The 22,703-nt window shown below is 37.0% G+C and overlaps 1 long non-coding RNA gene across 1 annotated transcript; it reads left to right on the forward strand.

Annotated features, from left to right (window-relative positions):
* The first annotated feature begins 1,274 nt into the window (after positions 1-1,274).
* Positions 1,275-2,685, forward strand: LOC131638308 (uncharacterized). The gene is made up of 2 exons (XR_009294636.1): positions 1,275-1,673; positions 1,854-2,685. It is a non-coding gene; the product is annotated as an uncharacterized LOC131638308 (long non-coding RNA).
* Positions 2,686-22,703: the final 20,018 nt, after the last annotated feature.

The following is a 22,703-nucleotide window of genomic DNA, read 5'->3' on the forward strand; positions in this document are numbered from 1 at the left end:
TATAGGAAAGGCGGGGGTCCGACTGCATGAACCCTTTTCCTGACATACTCGATAACAAGATCTTGTGCAGGTTCAGAAGCGAGCAACGCGTACCGTGCGCATACTGAACAGACTCGATGAGACTAGGCGGGGGTTGATTGCTAACCCTTTCCGCGTGCCTTCCATGAGGACTTAACGGAGTGCCATATAGGACTTATTACACCGTGACTCCCTGCCGCAAAGCACAAATATAAACACACCAACAAAAACAGAGCCTCTTTCGAGGGCTTGGCCAGATGCATGCCTAAATCCTACTTCTCATGTTATAGGATGATGCGAGAAAGCGGTAAAAGGGACAAGGAGATACCGAGCGGATAGCGAATCCGCAGTGAGCTAACAACGCAAGCAGAACTAAGAAACTTCACGTAATCTAACATCCAGCAAAGCCAGGAGTCCAGCATAAGCGTCAAAGCGATGCGATGTGAAAATAAATCACAACCGCTATGTGGTGCGTATAAAACACAACCACACAAGCAACCTGCAAGAAATACAATCCAGACAATACAGGAGTATACATCTCAATGAATGAGAGATCGGATGAATCGCCTCGGGAATAAGTTCGTGTCCCACAAATAAAGTGGAACACGATGCAAATCAAGTCGCATCAGAAGTGAATTCGTGTCCCACAAATAAAGTGGAACACGAAGCAAGTCAAATAGCAATCAAAGGCTCTCTCGAAGTACCTCGCACATCTCAACAACCAAATCAGTAATAACAAGGAGGCACGCACCCGCCATAGAAAATAATAGAAATTAAATTCTAAGTAAATCCTAAACGAAAATCTAACAAGATTAAATTGTTTTTTATGACATTTTCATCTAAAAATAATAGAACAAAACTATGTAACAAAAGCATTTAAAATCTAACAAAGAAATATTACATGTTTTTATTCATTTTTTATCATGCAAAAGTCAAATCAAATGTAATTGTTTTTATGTCATTTTATGTCTCTAAAAAAAATCTAGAAAGAAAATACCAAAAAGAAAATTAAATCTAAACACAAAACATGGAAACAGGGGGGTGTATTGCTGGAACTAGGTATGCATTATCAGAAATGGCGCAGGCCCAAACAGGGAGGCCCAAGGGAGTTATTTTTGTCACAGTTTCAGTCAAAAAAAATGGTGCAATGGACCAAGGGGAGGTGTGCATAGTAATTCGTTTGGGAGGCCCAAGAGTCTTGTGTTGATCCACACTTAGTTCAGATTATCAATTTTCTAATCAGATTCTTATTCATATTAAAGATCCATTAAGCTCAATTAATCACAATTAATCAACCAGATTTTCACTTAATTCTCCACTAATCACAATTATATTCTGTTAATCAAAACAAAAGTAAAATGGGGAATTAGGTTTACGTGAGTTATGTGTGATTCATGGAGTTCACTCAGAGGAAACTTCTTCTCCATCCTTCAAACAACTCGCGGCGGCCGGTGGCCATCCTTCCCCCGGTAAAAGCTTCTCCGATCAAAACCTCCGCCTTGCACTACATCTCCTTCCTCCTCTCGATCCTTCCGATTCATATCTTGTAAATCTCCAATCGCAAGCTTCCGTCTCAATCTAACGGAGAAGTCCAGTATCTCTTTGACGGCGTGATAACGATGAAGAGAGATCTGAGAGGTGCTTCACGCGCTCAGGTAAGCCTCATCCGTTCTTCTTCTTTTTTTCTTTCTGTTCTGAGTTTGCGTTTATGTTTTGTGTGATGTTGTTGATCGAATTGAAGATGATGAAGAACGGTTCCGAGAGAGTGTCCGCGTTGAGGTTTTGATACGTTTTTTTTGATCTTTTCTGTTATGAAGTTGTTGTTGTATTTGCAGGTGACGAAGATTGAAGATTCAGACGCAGCTCTTGAAGATCTTCTGCCGATTGACGTCGAAGAATAGATGGACGTGATGTTGTAGCGATGTTGAACGTGAGAAGGGAGAGTTATCAGTTCGGTTACGAACTCTCTTCTTCTGTCAATTTTGCAAGTGGTGATGAATAGATGATTGGTTTTCTGGTTTTGGTTCTGTGATTGAAGGTTGATTTTGTGATTGTGATTGGTCAAGGATCATTGAGAAAGATCGAAAGATTGGAGGTGATGATCAGAATCGGTGGAGAGAGTTTCCGAGGGTGAATTTCGATTAGAGATTGATGAAGGTTTTCAGAGAGAATGGAAGAGGAGTTTGTTACGGATTTTCTTTTCTGATTCTTTTCTGTTACGTTTTTTGTTCTCAATTCTGTTATTGATTTTCTCCGATACATCGATTCTCTCCTCTGTGAATTCTGTTCTCCTTTTTCTTGATTCCCGTCGTTTTCTTTCGTTTATGCAGGGAACTTGATATAAATTCAGGTGGAGTGAATCGGCGAATGCCATTAGTGAACCGGGGTCTCCTATATTTGAAGTGAAGAGCCGTATTGCTTTTGTTGACTTGAAGATTGGGACTCTGTGTATTTTTGTGTACTTATTATAATGGACTTGATAAACTTGGAGTTTGATGAATGATGAAGGGATTTGAAATGAGTATATGGATAATGTATGGACTTTGGCTCATGGACTGAATTTATTTTGTAATGGATATGTATTGAATATTTGCTTTGTAATGGATATGTATTGAATATTTGCAATGACTTTTGAATTTTATTATAATAGCTTGGAAACTTAAATGATGAATATATGAAGAAATGATATTAGATGATTAGAAAAATGATGGGAAATTGCTTGAGAATTTAAATGAACTTGAGGCACTTGAATGCATTTTGCTTTTGTAATCAGGACTCCAAACAATTCAATACCACTTTAATACGACTAAACTTGCACATTGAGAACTCATGGCTATAAGTAGTCTCTAATGAATCCAAATCTTCAATTTAATGAAAGCTTGTCACCAATTCTCAAACCACAAATGATTTGCATTTCAAGCAACCAATCAATTTGAAAGAAAGAACACTGATGCCTCGATTACACTGGATCCTCCAGTCATATATCATGTTCTTTACAAAGATGCCTCCTCAACAAATAACTGTAACGCCTTGAGGACTTCTTTGATGGAGATAAGAATTGAAGCACATAAGAACCTTTCGACATGAAATCCCATGAATCTCAGTTGCATTAACAATTGCAGGCGCCTTGTACAAGAAACTCTTTATTATTTTTCTTCAATTTTTGAATGACGAAATAAACGTCTTCCATAACTTATAGCACAGAGAAAGAGGGCAAATTTTGGGGTGCAACAACACCGCGCATCCAAAAATTCTTAGATGATAAATATTAGGTTCTTTACCAAAAACTAATTCTAAAGGGGAAGAGGTGTGGTAACTCATTGGCCTGATGCAAATCAATGTTGCAACATGCAAAATTGCATGTCCCCACTCACAAACTAGGAGCTTGCATCTCATAATAAGTGGTCTTGCAATTAATTTTATATGTTTAATAATGATTCTGCAAGTCCTTTTTGTGTATGAACATGTGCTACTGGATGTTCAATATCAATTCCAATAAACATGCAATATTCATTAAATGTTTGAGATGAAAATTCTGCAGCATTATCAAGACTTATTTTCTTGACAGGATAATCGAGAAAATGAACTCTTATTCGAATTAGTTGAGCTAGCAATCATGCAAACGTTTGGTTTCGAGATGACAATAAACAAATATATGACCATCTAGTTGATGTATCCACTAAAACCATAAAACATCTAAATGGTTCACATGATGGGTGTATTGGCCCACAAATATCACCATGTATATGCTCTAAAAACCTGATAGATTCATTTTCAATTTTTGTTGGTGATGGCCGAATTATTAACTTCCCTTACGAGCAAGAGTTGCATGAGACCTTATTTGATTGAATAATTTTCCGGCTCATTAATTGATGACCGCATGAATTTTCAATTATTTTTCGCATCATTATATAACCGGGATGGCCCAACCGGTCATGCCAAATTACAAATTTATTATTATTTGTAAACTTCTATTTTACAATGGCTTGGCTTCAATTGTACTGATACAAGTGTAGTACGAGTCCGAGGAAAAAGCCAGTTGTTTTTCCATTACACATTTTCTGTCCAAATTGTGTTGTGTAATACAAAGATATTCGATACTTCCATCATTTTTTGTTTCAATATGGTAGCCATTTAGGGGAATATCTTTAAAACTTAATAAATTTCTATTAGATTTGGAGGAATATAGTGCATTCTCAATGTGTAATATTGTTCTTCCACTTAATAATACACTGGCTCTTCTAGAGCGTTCAATTATTTTTGAGGTGTCAAATATAGTGCTGACGTCGTTTTTTCTCTTTACTAAGTAAGAGAAATATTTTTTATCTTTGAAAATTGTGTGAGTAGTTGCACTATCAGCGAGGCAAATATTTTCATTAGTGGCGCAAGTGCCGGCATTCATTCTAAAAAAATAATAATGAGTTATGAGTGTACTTAAAACATACAAGTTATTTAAACAATAAATCACGTAAATGAACAGAAAGCAAACACACTTTATTATTATATGGAATTAAAATTCAAAAGTAGGAAGCAAACACTGAATTTAAAATGAAATAAAAAAACATTGAGAATTCAAAGCATTCATAATAACTAAAATAAATATAAAAATTCTATAACTTTTATTTCTTGACAGTTCCATCTCCAATAAGGTGATCAATTTTTCCATTTAGATCAACAAAGAAATCACCAATCTCTAAATGAGTAACATTCATATTGCCATAATCGGGGTCACCTTCTTCATTAGAAAAATGTGTCTAAATCCTTGTATTTGTACTTTTTAGTGATTTTTGATAAAGATCAACAATGTATTTTGGTGTACGACAAGTGCGTCCCCAATGACCTTTTCCTCCCACAACGATAACAAATATTTTCTTTGTTTTTGCTACTCTGACCACCTTTTTCATTCTTTTCAGTATCTTTCCGGTTCTGGTGAAAAGATACATTCTTATGATTGACATTGCGGCTATGATCAAAATTAAGACCACGAGCATAATTATGGGCACGACCATGACCGCGGCCCCGCGCACGACCACGACCACAATTTTGCACACTGTTACTGTGTCTTGCTACATTCACTTATGGGAATGGAGTTCTACCTGTGGGACGAGCCTCGTGATTTTTCATCAAGAGCTCATTATTTTGTTCAGCCACAAGATATCAAATCAAAGTATTTATTAAACCCTTTTTCTCGATATTGTTGTTGTAGAAGCACATTGGATGAATAAAAAGTGGAGAATGTTTTTTCTAACATATCTTTATCAGTTACTTTTTCTCCAGATAATGTCAGCTTAGAGGTTATTCTAAGCATTATAGAATTATAATCACTTACACTTTTAAAATCTTACAAGCGTAAATGCATCCAATCATCACGAGTTTTTGGTAGAATAACCAATTTCTGATGAGCATATCTCTCTTTTAAATTTTTCCACAAAACATATGGATCATTTACGGTAAGATATTCATTTTTAAAGTCCTCATGAAGATGACGATGAAGGAATATCATGGCTTTTTCCTTTTGTTGATCAGATGATGTATTTCCTTCCTTAATAGCATTATTGTGACCTTCGATCAAACGACAACCCGATCACGGTTTAAATCCAATACTTATACCTCAATATTCCAATACGATTGCAACATAATCCTTACTAACTTGCCAACCATTTTAGCAATATCCTGAAACAACATCTCACAACGTAGCAACAGCTACCACTCGCTTACATCTAGTTATACAATCTCACCTCATCATCCTTAGAAACATATTCAACACCAAACACATACGCAATTCTTATTTCCATATTCAGGTGTCCTTCACTACCGAATCACCATCAACTTACAACCGAAGCATAACCGAGAAGCACAACTTCTCCCCCACTTAGTTTCAAACCCACTCCTGCAACAAGAAATCAAAAACAACAAGTACTGACAGTGTTTCACACACTTGTCGTGTACAGAGGAATAAACAACATTTAGACGACTCTGGCCATACGGACCGACCTGCTCTGACACCACTAATGTAACACCCCATTTTCTACCCGGTAATCATAATAAAATCAGAGTGCGGAAAATTTTAAACATCAAACATGAGGCATTACATTTTCAACTTAAAACCACAAACAACCTGTATTTCATTTATCTTTGATACATAGCATTTGGCATCTATAATTTTAAACTTAAAATTCATACACAAGTTTATTCAATTGGATTAAATTTCAACTTATAATTATTCATCAACTTTTATTCAACTAAAAACAACTTAAACAACTGTAATTACTTCTTATTATTCAACTTGGATTTCAACAGCTATAATAATAATAATACAACAACAAGAGAACAAAAAATACAATCATAAACCCATCCCGAGTGCTACGTATCAGAGCAAGACACCAACTCGACTAACAACTACTAAAAACTTCATAAAATCAGTTCAAACTTCCACCGCTATCTTGAGTACCTGTCCGTTTCCCATGGTAGGGGAAACATCAGCAGAAGGGGTGAGATATCGAAAAATATAAACAAAAGTATGATAATTAATATATTATATCAGATCATACAATTATCACTAAAGGTGGAGAAAAACACAAGAAAGGGGGATTGAATTGTGTTCTTTACAGAATAAAATTTTCCCTTTCTTAAAATTCTTTTCTTTCTCTTAGTATCTCATCTTCGGGATATGCTTTAATGTTACGAAAGCATGTTTGGAAGGAAGTTGCATAATCGATGAGATATTCATTTTAACTTCTTTATATCATCAGAACCTCTGACTTGTCTCAGTACAGTTCTGAAGACATTCTGCATAAATGTTCTGAGTTAAATGAAATGTACAGAAGGTAAAATACACATTCATTTTTATCCTGGTTCACCTTCTTAATAAGGAAACCTCCAGTCCACCCTCCTCAGGTGATTTTTCCTCTCTCCAAAGGACTTAATCCACTGTAACCAAACTTGAGTACAACTGCACGATCAACCGTCATAACTAACAACCTGCACAGCCAACTACTATGACTAACCCTGCACAAGCTACCCGCGAGTGACTAACCCCTAGATGACTGAATCGTTTAGTGATCTCAGCGAGATATAACGTTCATCAATCTAGTAACCCAACACAAACTAACTGCTCGTGACTAACTGCAATAGACTGTTCAGTGATCTGATCCACAGATATAACATCCATTGACTCCTGCACAGCCCACTGATGTGACTAACCCTGCACAAACTGTTGTGACTAACCCTGCACAAGCCAACTGCTCGTGACTAACCATAGATGATGAACCCTTCAGTGATCCCATGAGGATATAACGTTCATCAATCTTTTGGAGATTACAAGTGTGCTTCTTATTTAAGCAGATTTTCTCCTATTTTAAGTACACATGTTTACGACACACTGACTAGAAGTCACTTCTGGTGCCTAAATAATCTATCAGAAGTTTCCTAAGATATAACACAATACAAGCAACAACTATATGTGTTTTACATGTAATTACAATAATTGAAACTTATTCTTGCAGTGTTCTTTTCTTTAACTTCTGGATAAGATCTTCTTCTTCTAAAAGTAGATTAAGAGCAGCAGCTCTTGTATTAGATTGCTTCTTTCAGTTTGGTTTTCTCTAGTTTTGAGTAAGGAGATTAGAGCTTCAACTCTTGAGTGTAATTCCTTATTGTAAGACCATATTCTCTTCTTCTTCCTAAGCAGATATGGAGCAACAACTCTCATATTAATTGCTTTTTGTGCGTAGATCTTCATCTTCTTCTTGAATACTGATCATGAAGCTTGTTAAGCTGATAACACATTTAATGATCATAAGCAAACATGAAACACTCTAGAGTAGAAACTCTGTGTATTCAGTTTCTCTAGTCATTCAATGTGAGCAATATGTGAACTGATCAAGTATTAGTTGATTTCTTAAAACTCCATTGAGGATACTGCTTAACAGCAGAAATTTCTTTTTCACCTTTTTATGTTTTCTTCACATAGGCTTGTAATTAATGTACAACAATACTATGGATTGATTCATCACATACTAAGTATGTGTTGCCTCTTGTGAAACTTCTGAAGCATGGTTTCACATTTTTCTTTTATGCTTTCATGCTCAGCTGCTCTTCTACATATTTTCTCTCAAGATCTCTCTTTTGTTGCACTCTGTAGATGCACTATGGATACACACTTTGGATGCACACCTTCAAGTTTGAAGTTTGATCTCTCTCTCTCTCTCTCTATATATATATATATATATATATATATATATATATATATATTGATGTGTTACCGTTGGAATCTAGCCGTTGAAGATTGCTTTGAATGCTTTGTATCGATTGAATCAGTAATGACAAGTGTTGTTCACGGCAGAATCTTATCTCTAGCGTGATGATGACAGATGGTAGCGTGTTTCCTTGGTTAAGCTTGTCGTGCTGCATGTGGGTTGCTTCTTCAATCAACCTTGGGAGTTGTTCCATTAATTTGTTGCAACCGTTTTGCTTATGATGATGTTTGTAACGATTTTTCTTTTCGATTTTTCAAACAACAGTTATAATAACAAATAGCAACAATTTGTAACAACAATAATAATAACTATCAGCAACAACAATTGTCACAATAATTACAATAATTATTTCACAACTCAAACCAACACAACTTATATCAATAGCAACTCATAACAACATTAACTTCACAACGACTCAAAATGCGAGACAACTATGCAAATGCATGTGGTACCATTTGGAGCAGAACTCCCAACTTAAACAGATGCCAGGTTATCGAGGCATTTCAACAAGGCATAAGCCTTCAACATGGTGCCATCAAGGCCAACTTAAAAAATACAATGTATGCCATGCAACATCAACCACAACGACAACCAGAACAACAACAACGAAACAACAACTTGAACATGCAACAAATTGCATCAACGTAATCCAACATTGGTCGTCCGACCTACAATTTAATCAACAACAACATAAACAATACAACATTGGTCATAGGACCTATAATCAACAACGTTCATAGACCGGGCGAAATCAACTTACCCAGTTGTACCTGCAATTTAACCTATTCGACGTAATTATAACAAAACAAAATCAACCAAAGGTACCTACTAATCTATACGAACTACCCCGTCAATTTCCAACTAATTCCAGTTCATTAATTATACCGCTTAAATCTACTAATTCGGCTAACCGATACTGTTTTCAACATAATCCTGCTAATTAATCAAGACTTTCTATTATTTAATTCCTACTGATTCAACTTCATCACTGCCATTCTAAATTCATATTTCTGCTTCACTAATTAACCTGTTAATTATTTGCTAAGCTGCCACTCTACTATTCCAAATTACTACCTGTTATTAAAATATCAGTTAAGCTGATTTATTGGGTGCTACTAAAATACACTATGTTCTGATTCTACTAATCTAGTGACTCGTATTATAAAGGTAATATTATATAAGTATCATGCTTCCAATTCACCAAGTTACTAAAATAAATTCCAAACAATGTTACTTAAATTATGACAGCAATTCACATACGTGTGCAGGGCCCACCAAACAGAGACCAACGTCTCCAAAACTCCCCCTTGCACCCAAAGCGCATGTCTCCCCTTCTTCTACCCAGAGGCACCCGTATACGATTAAACTCCCCATTCCTCTGATCAGCCAACAACTTCATCAAGTATACGGTTAAATTCCCTCACCACTACAACTTAAATTCAGCTATAACCATATGATGAATCGATCAACAATACCAATCTATTTCCAACCCATCACATCAACAACAATTCTCAATCGAGAATAACAATTCAGCAGACAACTATAATTCATGAAATCAACAATTTAACAAAGAATCGGATCACCCGAAAATAACAACAAATCCATGGCACATAATCATACAACCCCAATCCCACATAAAATCATCATATTCCCGGTTATAAGATTCAAACCCCACCCTTACCTTGTATTGGAGTTCGCCTTTAAAATCCGATTGAGTGCAAGCCTTTGCTTTTTTCCCGAAATCCACGATCAATTCCTCCGCTGCCAAAGCCTTGTTCCTCTTTGTCCGCAACTTCGTTTCACGATCTATTTTCCCAAAAGTCAAACCTCATTTTCCACAGAACCTAATTCCATATATTCTCTCTTTTAATCCAATAAATCAAATAATAATAATATAGTTACTATTATTTCTTAATGGGCCTATTAATCGTACACCACCATATTGCTATACATACCACACAACAACTAAACCAATTTAAATAATATTACTATTACTAATATTATTTCTTCAACAAAAAACAACTTATTAATTTTGCGATTAACCGACTGAATAATCCAATTTCTCGTCTTATAATATCACTAATAAATCCAACTTCGATCGAATTTCCATATTAAATTCTTGAATAATTTATTTAAATAATTAAATAAATTTCTAGGTGTTACACATACTGCTTCAGGCGTATTTTTAACCACATGTTATTTTTTAAAAGCGATGAAGGTCCTTTGCCTAGTTATACAAAACTGAAGATTATTTTTATTGACTTCTGATTCAAATGTGTGAAATTTACATATATTAAAAACAACATAAACAACTTGATAGTAAGTGATTAAAATATAAATATTAAATTGTTAATAAGTCGCTAAAACTATTTACGTTTAAGGTGTGCATGATGCAAAAACTAAACCAAATTGATCCAAATATATGGTTTGGTTCAGTTTTAAAAAACTATTTAAATAAAAATCAGTTAGATTTTTAAATGGTTTAATTTCATTTTGGTTAAGGTTCAAAATTAGTTTATAAATAGTAACCGATTAATTTGTATAAAGTGCATTTCCGCAAGAGTTCTGCACCCGAATTCCCCCGTTCTCAGTAGCGCGAGTTTTGTTTGTCATTCCCAGCAGGAATTGTGACAAATTTGTTCTCTCCACCCGCGTTGGCAGCAAGATTTTCTTCTCCAGCAGAGTTCGTGATTTGTTTGTACAACTCCATGCAGAGTTAGTAACCTGTGGTCACCGGTTACTCAGTTTATTCCCCAGATAGTAACTTGTGGTTTAGCTTGTTAGCTTGTTTTTCCTTGCACGATTTCAGATTTTTAGAGGCTCATGTTTAATGGTTCCTTGAATCTCCCATATTCTTCAACAAAATCATGCATCATCGCATTGTATCACCTAAATGTGTAATTTCCATTAATCTTGGAATATTACTCCATAGAAAATTTCAAACATGCATCGAAGCATAAGCCAATCTTGTGCATCTTTCTCAGTGATGTTGCTTAACCTACATGGGTTACCCATGAACTGTTAAGACTTATAGATGTCCGTTGATAGCTCCCATAATGTTGTTGTTAAAATCCAATGTTCATTGGTATCCTTCAGGCCCACTGTTCACTAGTTCCTTTTTTTATTCAAGATTGCTATATGTTACCTTGTCTTGAATACATCATTGTTCTAGTATTCTGTCGAGACTAATGTTCATTAGTTCTCTTAGATCACAGATGTACCCGCTCTTGATTGATAGTCAGTGATGTCTTTGGTTAGGGCTAGTGGTCACTAGTTCCCTTTGGTTTAAGTCCAGTGTTTACTTGCATACCTTTCAAAATCCAGTTTCGTATTGGTGTTTTCTTTTTTTAAGGCTAGTTTTCACTAGTTCCTTTTGAGGTCAAGTCTGTTACTTGTATTTCCGCTTTTGGCATAATATTCTTAATATCTGGTGGTCACCAGTCCTATTGGTAAGTCCAATGTTTATTGGCATTTTATTCAGACTTAATTTTGTTTAGGGATAGTGTTCACTAGTTCCTTTTAGGTCAAGCTCGTTACTTGTTACCTGATATTATTTAGAGTTTAGTGGTCACTATCTCTCTTGAATTGAGAGTTTATTCACCTCTCTATCTCTTTTAAGTCGAGTGATTATTGGCATGTCTCTTTTAAGTATAATGTTTACTAATATTCCTTGGTTAGATTTAGTGTTTACTGGTTCTACTCGTTTGAGACCAGCATGTGTTCTTGAAGTCTGCTACTTTTCTTATCACCTTGCTTTGGATCCAATGTTCATTGGTATCCTGTCAAGTACTCTTAGGTCTAGTGGTCACCAATTCCTTTTAGGTCGAGTGTTCACTCGTTGCCTCGTTTGTGATCCAGTTCTCGCCTGATAGTCAGATCCAGTTCTCGTCTGGTAAATCATTTCAAAATCCAGTTCTCGTCTGATAGTTTACTTCGAAAGTCACTTCTCACATGGCAGTCTGTCACACGTTCTCTCCTGGTAGTCAAATCTAGTTCTCGTCTAGTAAATCATTTCAATATCCAGTTCTCATCTGGTAGTTTACTTCGAAAGTCAGTTCTCACCTGACAGTCTGTCACCAGTTCTCGCCTGGTAGTCAATGTCAGTAGTCAGTTCTCGTCTGACAACCAAGTTCAAGCTAGTTCTCTTCTAGTAGTTGATTTTAAGACTAGTTCCCATCTAAGCCAGCCTTTATTTGTTATTTTATTTTTGAAGTCAGTTCTCGCATGACATTTTGTCATTTTTCAGTTAGTTCTTAATCTACCTTCAAAGTCAGTTCTTGTTTGACGACAAAAGTTTTTCCTAGTACAGTCCAATACCTTTTGTAAGTTTATATCAGTTGGCATGGGGTTATCCTTTACTCTATAAGTCCATACCAAATGGCGTCTGTTATTCCTTTATCCTTTAAGTACACTTTCGGTTGGTACCCCCCCTTTCATGCTAAATCCCCAACAGAACTCCTATCATTGGAATTAAGTTCAAATGTGTAATATCAATACACCTTTTTCTTAACCCCCGGAGTGCATATTTATGGGTTCTTGTGTATTCAATCATCTTCTACCTTGAAGCAAAAGCTGTCACTTTTTCTCACTTATCAAATTTAAGATGATTGAATAGGGGCAGCTGTGAAGGATAGAAAAACACTTAGAAAGGGGGGGGGGGGTTTGAATAACTGTGACTTTAAAAACTCTTAAGATAAAAACAATGAACACAATATTTTTATCCTGGTTCGTTATTAACGAAACTACTCCAGTCCACCCCCTTAGAGTGATTTACCTCAACTGAGGACTTAATCCACTAATCAATCTTGATTACAGTGGTTTTCCACTTAGATACCCTCTAAGTCTTCTAGAGTATTCTGATCACACCTTTATCACTCTAGGAAATACACCACTTAGAAACTTCTAAGTCTTCTAGATTCTACTGATCACAACTTGATCACTCTAGGAACCTTTTACAAATCAATGTAAAATAAATGTTTACAAGAGTATTCAAATGCTTCTTAAAAATCTATAATCACAACTGTGATATTTCTCTTAAGTTCTAAGCTTAAATCTCACTAAGATATTACAAGAGAAGTGAGGTTGAAGATGAAGTTTGATAGAGTTTGATTCAACAGCGTTTCAGCAAGTTTGTAAGAGTTGTTCGTGAATTCGTAAATTCGTAACGTTGCTTCTGATCAGAACTTCACTATTTATAGGCGTTATGATAAGATGACCGTTGGGAGCATTTAATGCGTTGCGTGATCCGTACAGCTTTGCATTTAATGTTTCACTCTTTTGTCAACTACCTCGAGCCTTGCTTTTCCTACTTTAACTGACTTTACCTTTAATAGCTTCTAACGTTCCTTTTGTCAGTCAGCGTAGCATGTCATCTTGTACTTGCTTCTGATCTGATGTTTGTAGATACAATGTTTGAATACAAGAGTCATTCAGCTTGGTGCAGAGCATCTTCTTGTCTTCTGACTTTGAAGTGCTTCTAGCGTGATACCATAAGAACTTCAGTGCTTCTGCTTCTGAACTCAAGTTCTTCTGATGCTTCATAGACCATGTTCTGATTCTGCTTGACCATCTTCTGATGTCTTGCGAGAGCATATTCTGATGTTTCATACTTGAACCTTCTGAGTCAGTGCTTCTTGCGTTGAATTGTGCATACTCTTTATATATTTCTTGAAATGGAAAATGCATAGGATTAGAGTACCACATTGTCTTGTACAAAATTCATATATAATGTTATCATCAAAACTAAGAATATTGATCAGAACAATTCTTGTTCTAACAATCTCCCCCTTTTTGATGATGACAAAAACATATATAATTGATATGAATTTGCAATCAGAATATCAGATGACTAAAGACAATTACACGGTTATAGCATAAGCATATAATCATAGTGTGTGAATATATCTCCCCCTGAGATTAACAATCTCCCCCTGAAATAAATACTAGAAGAATTTATAAATAAAAGACTTCCCTGAGTATTTTCCATTTGTCGAGACGTTCACATTTGCCTAGAACTTCAGAACATTCAGAGCTTCTGCTTCTTGCTTCAATAGGACAGCTTCAGAGCTTTGAATTTCTTTTTGAATCATATAATGCTTGATTGTATCAGAACATTCTTGAATGTATTAGAGCATCATCAGAGCATCTTCACATCCTGAAATGTTTCAGAACAAATTAGACAACAAAAGTCAGAGTATGAATGAATCAGAACATTCTTTTAAGAAAGAACATGTATCAGAGCAAACTTTGGTAAGTTCTTAAAACAGAATATGTATCAGAACATATGAGAGATAAGAATGTATTAGAGCATATTCTGCCACGAGAATATCAGAACATTCTTTCTTCTTGCTTCTGATCTTGAAGCTTCACAACACTAAGCTTGCTTCAAATTCCAAGAACATGCTTCTTTATAGAATTGCATTTTCCCATGTATTTTCTTCTCATGTTGAGCTTTTTCAGAATGTCTTTAATCCTGCAAAAAATCTCAAAGACATAGAACTTGTAAATAATGTTAGAAATGTTGAGACTTAATCCCAGCAACTGATATAGTAAACAAAATCAATTATCATGTTTCTCCCCCTTTTTGTCATAACATCAAAAAGTATTTAAAAAGATTCTAATGAAAAACAATATGAGTGAAGAAGATAATATGTTATTGATTCAATAAAATATCAGAAGATACAAAAGGATAGAAGCAGATGCAAGAAACAGATGCAAAAACAAGAAAACATCTAAGACCAACAGACTACGACTAGTCTAGCTTAGAAGTTATCTTGGCCAGAAGGTTTTGAATCTCAGTAGTGCTTTCAGTCTGCGTCTTCATAAATGAGCAAAACTCATTGTGAGTATCTTCATGTGTATCCCAACGAGAAGCTAGATCAGCTTGATTCTTTTGAAGAGCCTTCATGGAGTTCACCAGAACAGAAGGTTCAGTAGAAGAAGCTTCACAGCTATCGTTTAAAGGAGTAGCATGCTCAATAGCAGCATCAATCATGAGAACATGATCTTGATTTTCCTGAACAAGAAGTTTCTCAGTAGGATGATTTTCAGCAACGTGATTCTCAGCATCAGCTTCTAACATAGAAGCATCTTCACCATATTCTAGAGCAGGAATATCATAATCAGAATTTGCAAGAGCCTGAAGGATCTCATCCAGATTCCTTGGAGGAGTAGGAGCAACAGGTTCTGATGGGTATTCAACTTCTGGATATACCATATCTAGTGCTTTCTCAGAGGGATTCTCCCTTAGCCAGTTGAATAAAGACTGAAAGTCTCCAGTCAGAATATTAAACTGAGGTTTCCATACAACCATAGCAAGAGGTTGCACTTCCTCAAGTTCATCGACAAATTCTTTCTCTTCAAGGGATCTCCAATTTTTGATTGGATGATAGTACCGACCATCGTCAACTTCTAAGAAACAACCAGGAGAACCAGATGCCTCAGCCAAGCATCTATTCTGGATGTTCAGAGCATCAAACTGAAAGTCCTTCTTAAAGATTTTCCATAAGCTTCGAATAGCAACATGATCCAACTTGGAGTCGTGAGCAGCTTTCAAAGTTTCCATCCTTGTTCTGAATTTAAGCTTGAACAGGTCAAAGCAGATATCAATAGAGGGTTCAGGAGGATTGAAGGTGAAACGATAATCAGGGTACAGAAGGCAATAGGGTTTGGATTTTCTTGAAGGTAAAGAAGGGGTGATAAAAGGTTTGAAAGAAGATGTAGAATCGGAGAAGGAGGAGGATGAAGATGAATTTTCAGAAGGAGTGTGGGGGATAACATTTAGTGGTTGAGGGTTCAGAATTTGTGTATAAGGAGGTGGTTGGTTACTGTTTGGAATGATGAAAGAATTTTGGGGTTGTCGCTACCGCGAAAATTAACAGAGTCGCCACTAACATATTTATCCTGAAAAGGAAAGGAATGCCAGCAAACCACAAAACAAAACAACGGTCTCACGACTAGAGAAAAAGGGTAAGGGAGTCGGTTACGCGAGGGGAAGGTGCTAGCACCCCTCGCGCCCATCGTACTCGATGGTATCCACGCCTGTGTCTAAATCTATGGGTGTGTAACAAATCTACGCTAATCTGGACTAAAATGAATGCAAAATGTAGGGAAACTAAAGGATTATGCTCGCACGGGCCCTACCCCGCTGCCTACGTATCTGTTTTACAGAATCAGAGCTACCGTAGCTCGGCTAACTAATTTCTGTTTGTTTTGTGTTTTTTAGGTGAACGGGTTACATTCGCACTCCGCTGCTCGACCTTTGGAGACTTATGCTTGGGAATGGAGCGGAAATAACAAGCTCTTAAGAAAAGAAAATCAAAGAGTGTGGTTTGTGTTTTAAAGAATGCATGAGGGAAACCTAAGCAAAGAGGGAAAGCTTGCTACCTAATGTTATCATACAAAGGGTACAAGTCTAAAATAAACTAGCAACCTACGAGGAAAAAGGCAAAAGCAAACAAGGATATCACACAAACGAGCTCCGCTCGTAAAGCAAACAAACCAACGACACTGGTCGAATGGTAGAAAAGCGGTCCCGCCATAGCCAAGGGGAGCAGCTCAACCCAAGTCAACCAAGCATCAGACCTCGCGAAAATGATCGGGCCATAGACAAGAGGAGCGAGTTCCTCTCAGCAACCAAGCCGTCACGGATCGTAAAGGAAAACGGTGCGTGCGTACACCGAGCGTCAACGTCGAGCGACATGAGCTATAGGAAAGGCGGGGGTCCGGCTACATGAACCCTTTTCCTGACATACTCGATAACAAGATCTTATGCATGAGAGATAGCATTCAGCAAAACAGTTCTGCATTTATGATGATTCCTGAAAAGCTTCTTCTGATCATCACTCATTTCTTGCCTTGTCAGCTTTACGCCACTGGCATTTACTGGATGTTTGTAACCATCCATCAGAAGATCCCATAGATCACCATCAAGACCAAGAAAGTAACTTTCCAGTTTATCTTTCCAGTATTCAAAGTTTTCACCATCAAATACCGGCGGTCTAGTATAACCATTGTTACCGTTGTGTTGCTCAGCAGAGCCAGATGTAGATGTAGACTTTGCAGTTTCATCAACCATCTTTTACTGAAGCGTTTTTCTCTTCCTGAATCTTTTCTAAACACGGTTAAGTGCTTGCACCTTAGAATCGGCGCTCTGATGCCAATTGAAGGATAGAAAAACACTTAGAAAGGGGGGGGGGGTTTGAATAAGTGTAGCTTTAAAAACTTGACAGATAAAAATAAATTGCACAGTTATTTTTATCCTGGTTCGTTGTTAACTAAACTACTCCAGTCCACCCCCGCAGAGATGATTTACCTCAACTGAGGATTTAATCCACTAATCGCACGGATTACAATGGTTCTCCACTTAGTCAGCAACTAAGTCTTCCAGAGTCTTCTGATCACACACTGATCACTCCAGGAACAACTGCTTAGATACCCTCTAAGACTTTCTAGAGTATTCTGATCCACACGATCACTCTAGTTACAACCTGCTTAGATAACCTCTAAGACTTCCTAGAGTATTCTGATCCACACGATCACTCTAGTTCCTTACAACTTAATGTAATCAATTCTAAGAGTATTACAATTGCTTCTTAAAAGCTATAATCACAAACTGTGATATTTCTCTTAACGTTTAAGCTTAATCTCACTAATATATTACAACAGCAATGTAGTGAGCTTTGATGAAGATGAAGATTCTGAGCTTTGAATAGAACAGAGTTTCAGCAAGTTAATATGAGTTGTTTTGTTCAGAATCGTTAACCTTGCTTCTCATCAGAACTTCATATTTATAGGCGTTGGAGAAGATGACCGTTGAGTGCATTTAATGCTTTGCGTGTTCCGTACAGCATCGCATTTAATGTTATACGCTTTTGTCAACTACCTCGAGCCTTGTTCACGCTGTGTCTACTGACGTTGCCTTTAATAGCTTTTAACGTTCCTTTTGTCAGTCAGCGTAGCTTGCCACTTGTACTTCCTTCTGATCTGATGTTTGTGAATACAACGTTTGAATATCATCAGAGTCAAACAGCTTGGTGCAAAGCATCTTCTGATCTTCTGACCTTGAAGTGCTTCTGAGCGTGATACCATCAGAACTTCAGTGCTTCTGATCTCATGTTCTTCTGATGCTTCCATAGACCCATGTTCTGATTCTGCTTCGACCATCTTCTGATGTCTTGCCAGACCATGTTCTGATGTTGCATGCTGAACCCTTTGAGACAAAGCTTCTGAGCGTTGAATTATGCATACTCTTTATATATTTCCTGAAAAGGAAATTGCATTGGATTAGAGTACCATATTATCTTAAGCAAAATTCATATTATTGTTATCATCAAAACTAAGATAATTGATCAGAACAAATCTTGTTCTAACAATCTCCCCCTTTTTGATGATGACAAAAACATATATAAATGATATGAATTTGCGATCAGAAAGAGCAGACGGCAAAAGACAAATTACACAGCTATAGCATAAGCATATGAATATGTCTCCCCCTGAGATTAACAATCTCCCCCTGAGATAAATAATCTCCCCCTGAAATAAATACTCGAAGAACTTTAATAAAAGACTTCCCTGATTATTTCGGTAGAGACGATCACATAGGCTTCTGTCTTCAGAGAATTCATAGCTTCTGACTTCTGCTTCCATTGGACAGCTTCAGAACTAGAATTTCTTTAGATCCCTAGAACACTCACAGCTTCTGATTCCTGCTTCCATCTAGGACAGCTTCAGAACTTGAATTTCTTTGATCTTCAGAACATTCACAGCTTCTGATTTCTGCTTCCATTTAGGACAGCTTCAGAACTTGAATTTCTTTGATCTTCAGAACATTCACAGCTTCTGATTTCTGCTTCCATTTAGGACAGCTTCAGAACTTGAGTTTTCTGGATCTTTAGAACATTCACAGCTTCTGATTTCTGCTTCCCTCGGATAGCTTCAGAGCTTTGAATTTCTACCAACATCACTTCATGCTAGATTTGTATCAGAACATTGTTGAATGTACCAGAGCATCATCAGAGCATCTCTACATCCTGAAATGTTACAGAACAAAAACTAAACGACAAAAGTCAGCATGAACGAGTCAGAACATAAAATGTATATTAGAACACATGATATGTATCAGAGCCATATAGGCTAAAATAATGTATCAGAGCAAATAGAATTTTGTCAGAGCAAATAGACAAATATGGATCAAATTCTATTATCAGTGCTTCTGATTCATTCTTCTTTCTTGCTTCTGATTTCTGAAGCTTGACAGCACTTAGCTTGCTTCAGTTTCCATGAGCTTATTCTTTTTACAGAATAACACTTCTTATGGTTTTGCTTCTTGTGTTTGCTTTGAAGATTCTCTTCACTTCTTTATACCTGCAAAACACTTAAACCATATAGAACTTGCAGTTCTTGTTAGTAAATGTGTGGGAGCTTTACCCAGCAACTGATAGATTAATCAAATCATTTATCATTTATCTTCTCCCCCTTTTTGTCATAACATCAAAAAGCATAAGAGATTCAGATGCAAAGCAAGAGACAAAAGGAAAGAAACACAAATAACTTTTCATTGATTTCAACAAGAAAGATTACAAAAGAGGAATGCAGGAAAACAGATGCAACAAGGAAAGAAAACTACACAGACCAAAGGACTAAGATCCTAGCCTACGCAAAATCCGCGCCAGAACATCATGAATCCCGTCAGTGCTTGTAGCTTGCCTTGCCATGAAGGAGCGAAACTCAGCATTGGCTACTTCTTGCGCGTCCAAACGAGAAGCCAGCATAGCTTGATTCTGATGAAGAGCTTCCAAGGTCTCCATCAGAGCTGAGGTTTTACCAGAAGAAGAGGCACCTGAATTTCTGCCAAAAGGGACAGCAATCTCAGCAGGGTGATCTTCTGGGAGATCTTCAGCTTGTGCATCTTCCATTTCCTCATCTGAGTCTGACTCAGAAGTAGCCTTAGCATATTTTGGTTCAGGCAGCTCAGAAGTTCCAACTTCCAACGCTTGAAGAATAGCTGCTAGGTTTGTTGGAGGAGTAGGACCAGCAACTTCAGCAGGATAAACCACTACTGGAAAGACCATGTGAGGTGCTTTTTCAGAAGGGTTCATTCTGAACCAGTTAAACAGCCACTGAAAATCTCCAGTCAGCACAGGAAACCATGGTTTCCACACCACGATGTCTCTGCAGAGATTTTCTTCTTCCAACTCATCTGCAGGTATTTTCTTCTCAAGAACACTACTGTTCCTGATGAGATGGTGATAGCTGCTTTCACCAACTTCCAACCGAAGACCACGAATACCAGGAGCTTCAGACATGATCCTTCTCTGAGTGTCTGTAGCCCTAACCAGAAAATCCTGACGAAAGGTATCCCAAAGGTTGCTTGTAGCATACTCATCCAGATGGTTAAGGTGAGCAGCACCCAGAATCTCCAACCAGCCATTTACATCAGAATGTAAAAGCTCTAGAAATGATTGAGTGGTAGGGGTTGGAGGGTTGACAGTGAACCTGGAGTCGGGAAAAACAACACTATAGGGATTAGGTGTTCTGGTGGGAAAAGGGTGTGAGAGAGATGAAGAAATATCTGATGGATGGGTTGAAGGAGAGGAGATATCAGATGGTGAAGAAGGTGGTTCCGAGAGGATGAATGAGGAGGAAGAGGTGGTGGAGGTCTGTGAAGAGGGAGGTGATTGAGGGGTACCGTCAAGGGGTTGATACACACGTCTAGAGTAATTTCCAAACATCATAGCTTCAAACGGGTTCACTTTGAGAGGGTCATAGGTGATCCTTACTCTTTTTGGTTTGGTTTCTGATTCAGCAGTTGCCTTTCTCTTTTGTTTCCGATCATTATCTTGATTCCCAGAGCTTGACGATGGATTCATGATGAAGTTGCAGATATTGGAAACTGCTAGGGTCTATGATATGAATGCAAAGAGAGAGAACGAAAAAGAAGCTGAATGCAAAGTGAGAGAAATATAAGAGGGAAAAGAAACGTTTGAAGAATAAAAAGAAAACTGAAAGAGAGTAAATGATGAAAAGCATTTAATGTTACGTGACGTGAGGAGAGATAATAATGACAAAAGACGTGATTTGCACAGTTACCTAAGTAGACGTCCCCTCAACTGCACGCACGCTTGTCCAGGAATAGTGAACACGTGTTTACCATCTGGATAGCCAGTTACAGCTGTTTTGCTTTTGAAGAGATTCTGAATCAACTTAGACAATGAAACGTTAGTAATAACTGAATCACAATTTCTAATTGATTTTAATCAGAACTTCTTAAAAAAAATTTCATTTCAGAAGATACCCATACATAAGAACTTCTCATCTTCTCATTCTTGGCTTGTTTCTGAAGACCCATTTTGTACCTATTATATTGAATCCATTTGATCTAGGAACAAGATCCCAAACATCATTTCTTGTAAACTGATTCAGTTCTTCTTGCATAGCAATTATCCAGTCTGGATCTTCTAGAGCATGATCAACAGAAGTTGGCTCGATCAAAGATACAAGGCCTAATTGACAGTCTGCATTGTTCTTAAGGAATGCTCTTGTTCTGATTGGATCATCCTTCTTTCCAAGAATGACATCTTCTGAATGATCAGAGATGAGTCTGGATGATCTTCTGACAGATGGTTCTTCAGAAATGCTTAGATTCTCCAGAGAAGCTGATACTTGATCTTCAGATTCTTTGCTTCTGAGAAGCTCTGCTTCTGATGCGTTGCTTCTTGGCTCAACAACTTCTGATATATCAATATCACAATCTGCAAAATTATCAAACTGCTTTGGTTTTTCAGAACCAAGCTTATCATCAAACCTGATATTGATTGATTCTTCCACAATCAATGTTTCAGTATTGTATACTCTGTAGCCTTTTGAGCGTTCAGAATATCCAAGAAGGAAACATTTTTGTGCTTTGGAATCAAACTTACCAAGATGATCTTTAATGTTCAGAATAAAGCATACACATCCAAAAGGATGGAAATATGAAATGTTGGGCTTTTTATTCTTCCACAATTCATAAGGAGTCTTATTTAGAATAGGTCTGATAGAGATTCTATTCTGAATATAGCATGCAGTGTTTATTGCTTCTGCCCAGAAATGCTTAGCCATATTGGTTTCATTGATCATGGTTCTGGCCATTTCTTGCAGAGTCCTATTCTTTCGTTCTACAACTCCATTTTGCTGTGGAGTTCTAGGACAAGAGAAATCATGGGCAATACCATTTTCTTTGAAGAATTCTTCAAAGGATCTGTTCTCAAATTCACCACCATGATCACTTCTGACCTTTATGATTTTACACTCTTTTTCAGATTGAATCTGAATGCAGAAATCAAAGAACACTGAATGAGACTCATCCTTGTGTTTCAAGAATTTTACCCACGTCCAGCGGCTATAATCATCTACGATGACTAATCCATATTTCTTCCCTCTGACAGA

Source organism: Vicia villosa, unplaced genomic scaffold, assembly GCF_029867415.1.
Source record: "Vicia villosa cultivar HV-30 ecotype Madison, WI unplaced genomic scaffold, Vvil1.0 ctg.002258F_1_1, whole genome shotgun sequence".
Taxonomy (NCBI): domain Eukaryota; kingdom Viridiplantae; phylum Streptophyta; class Magnoliopsida; order Fabales; family Fabaceae; genus Vicia; species Vicia villosa.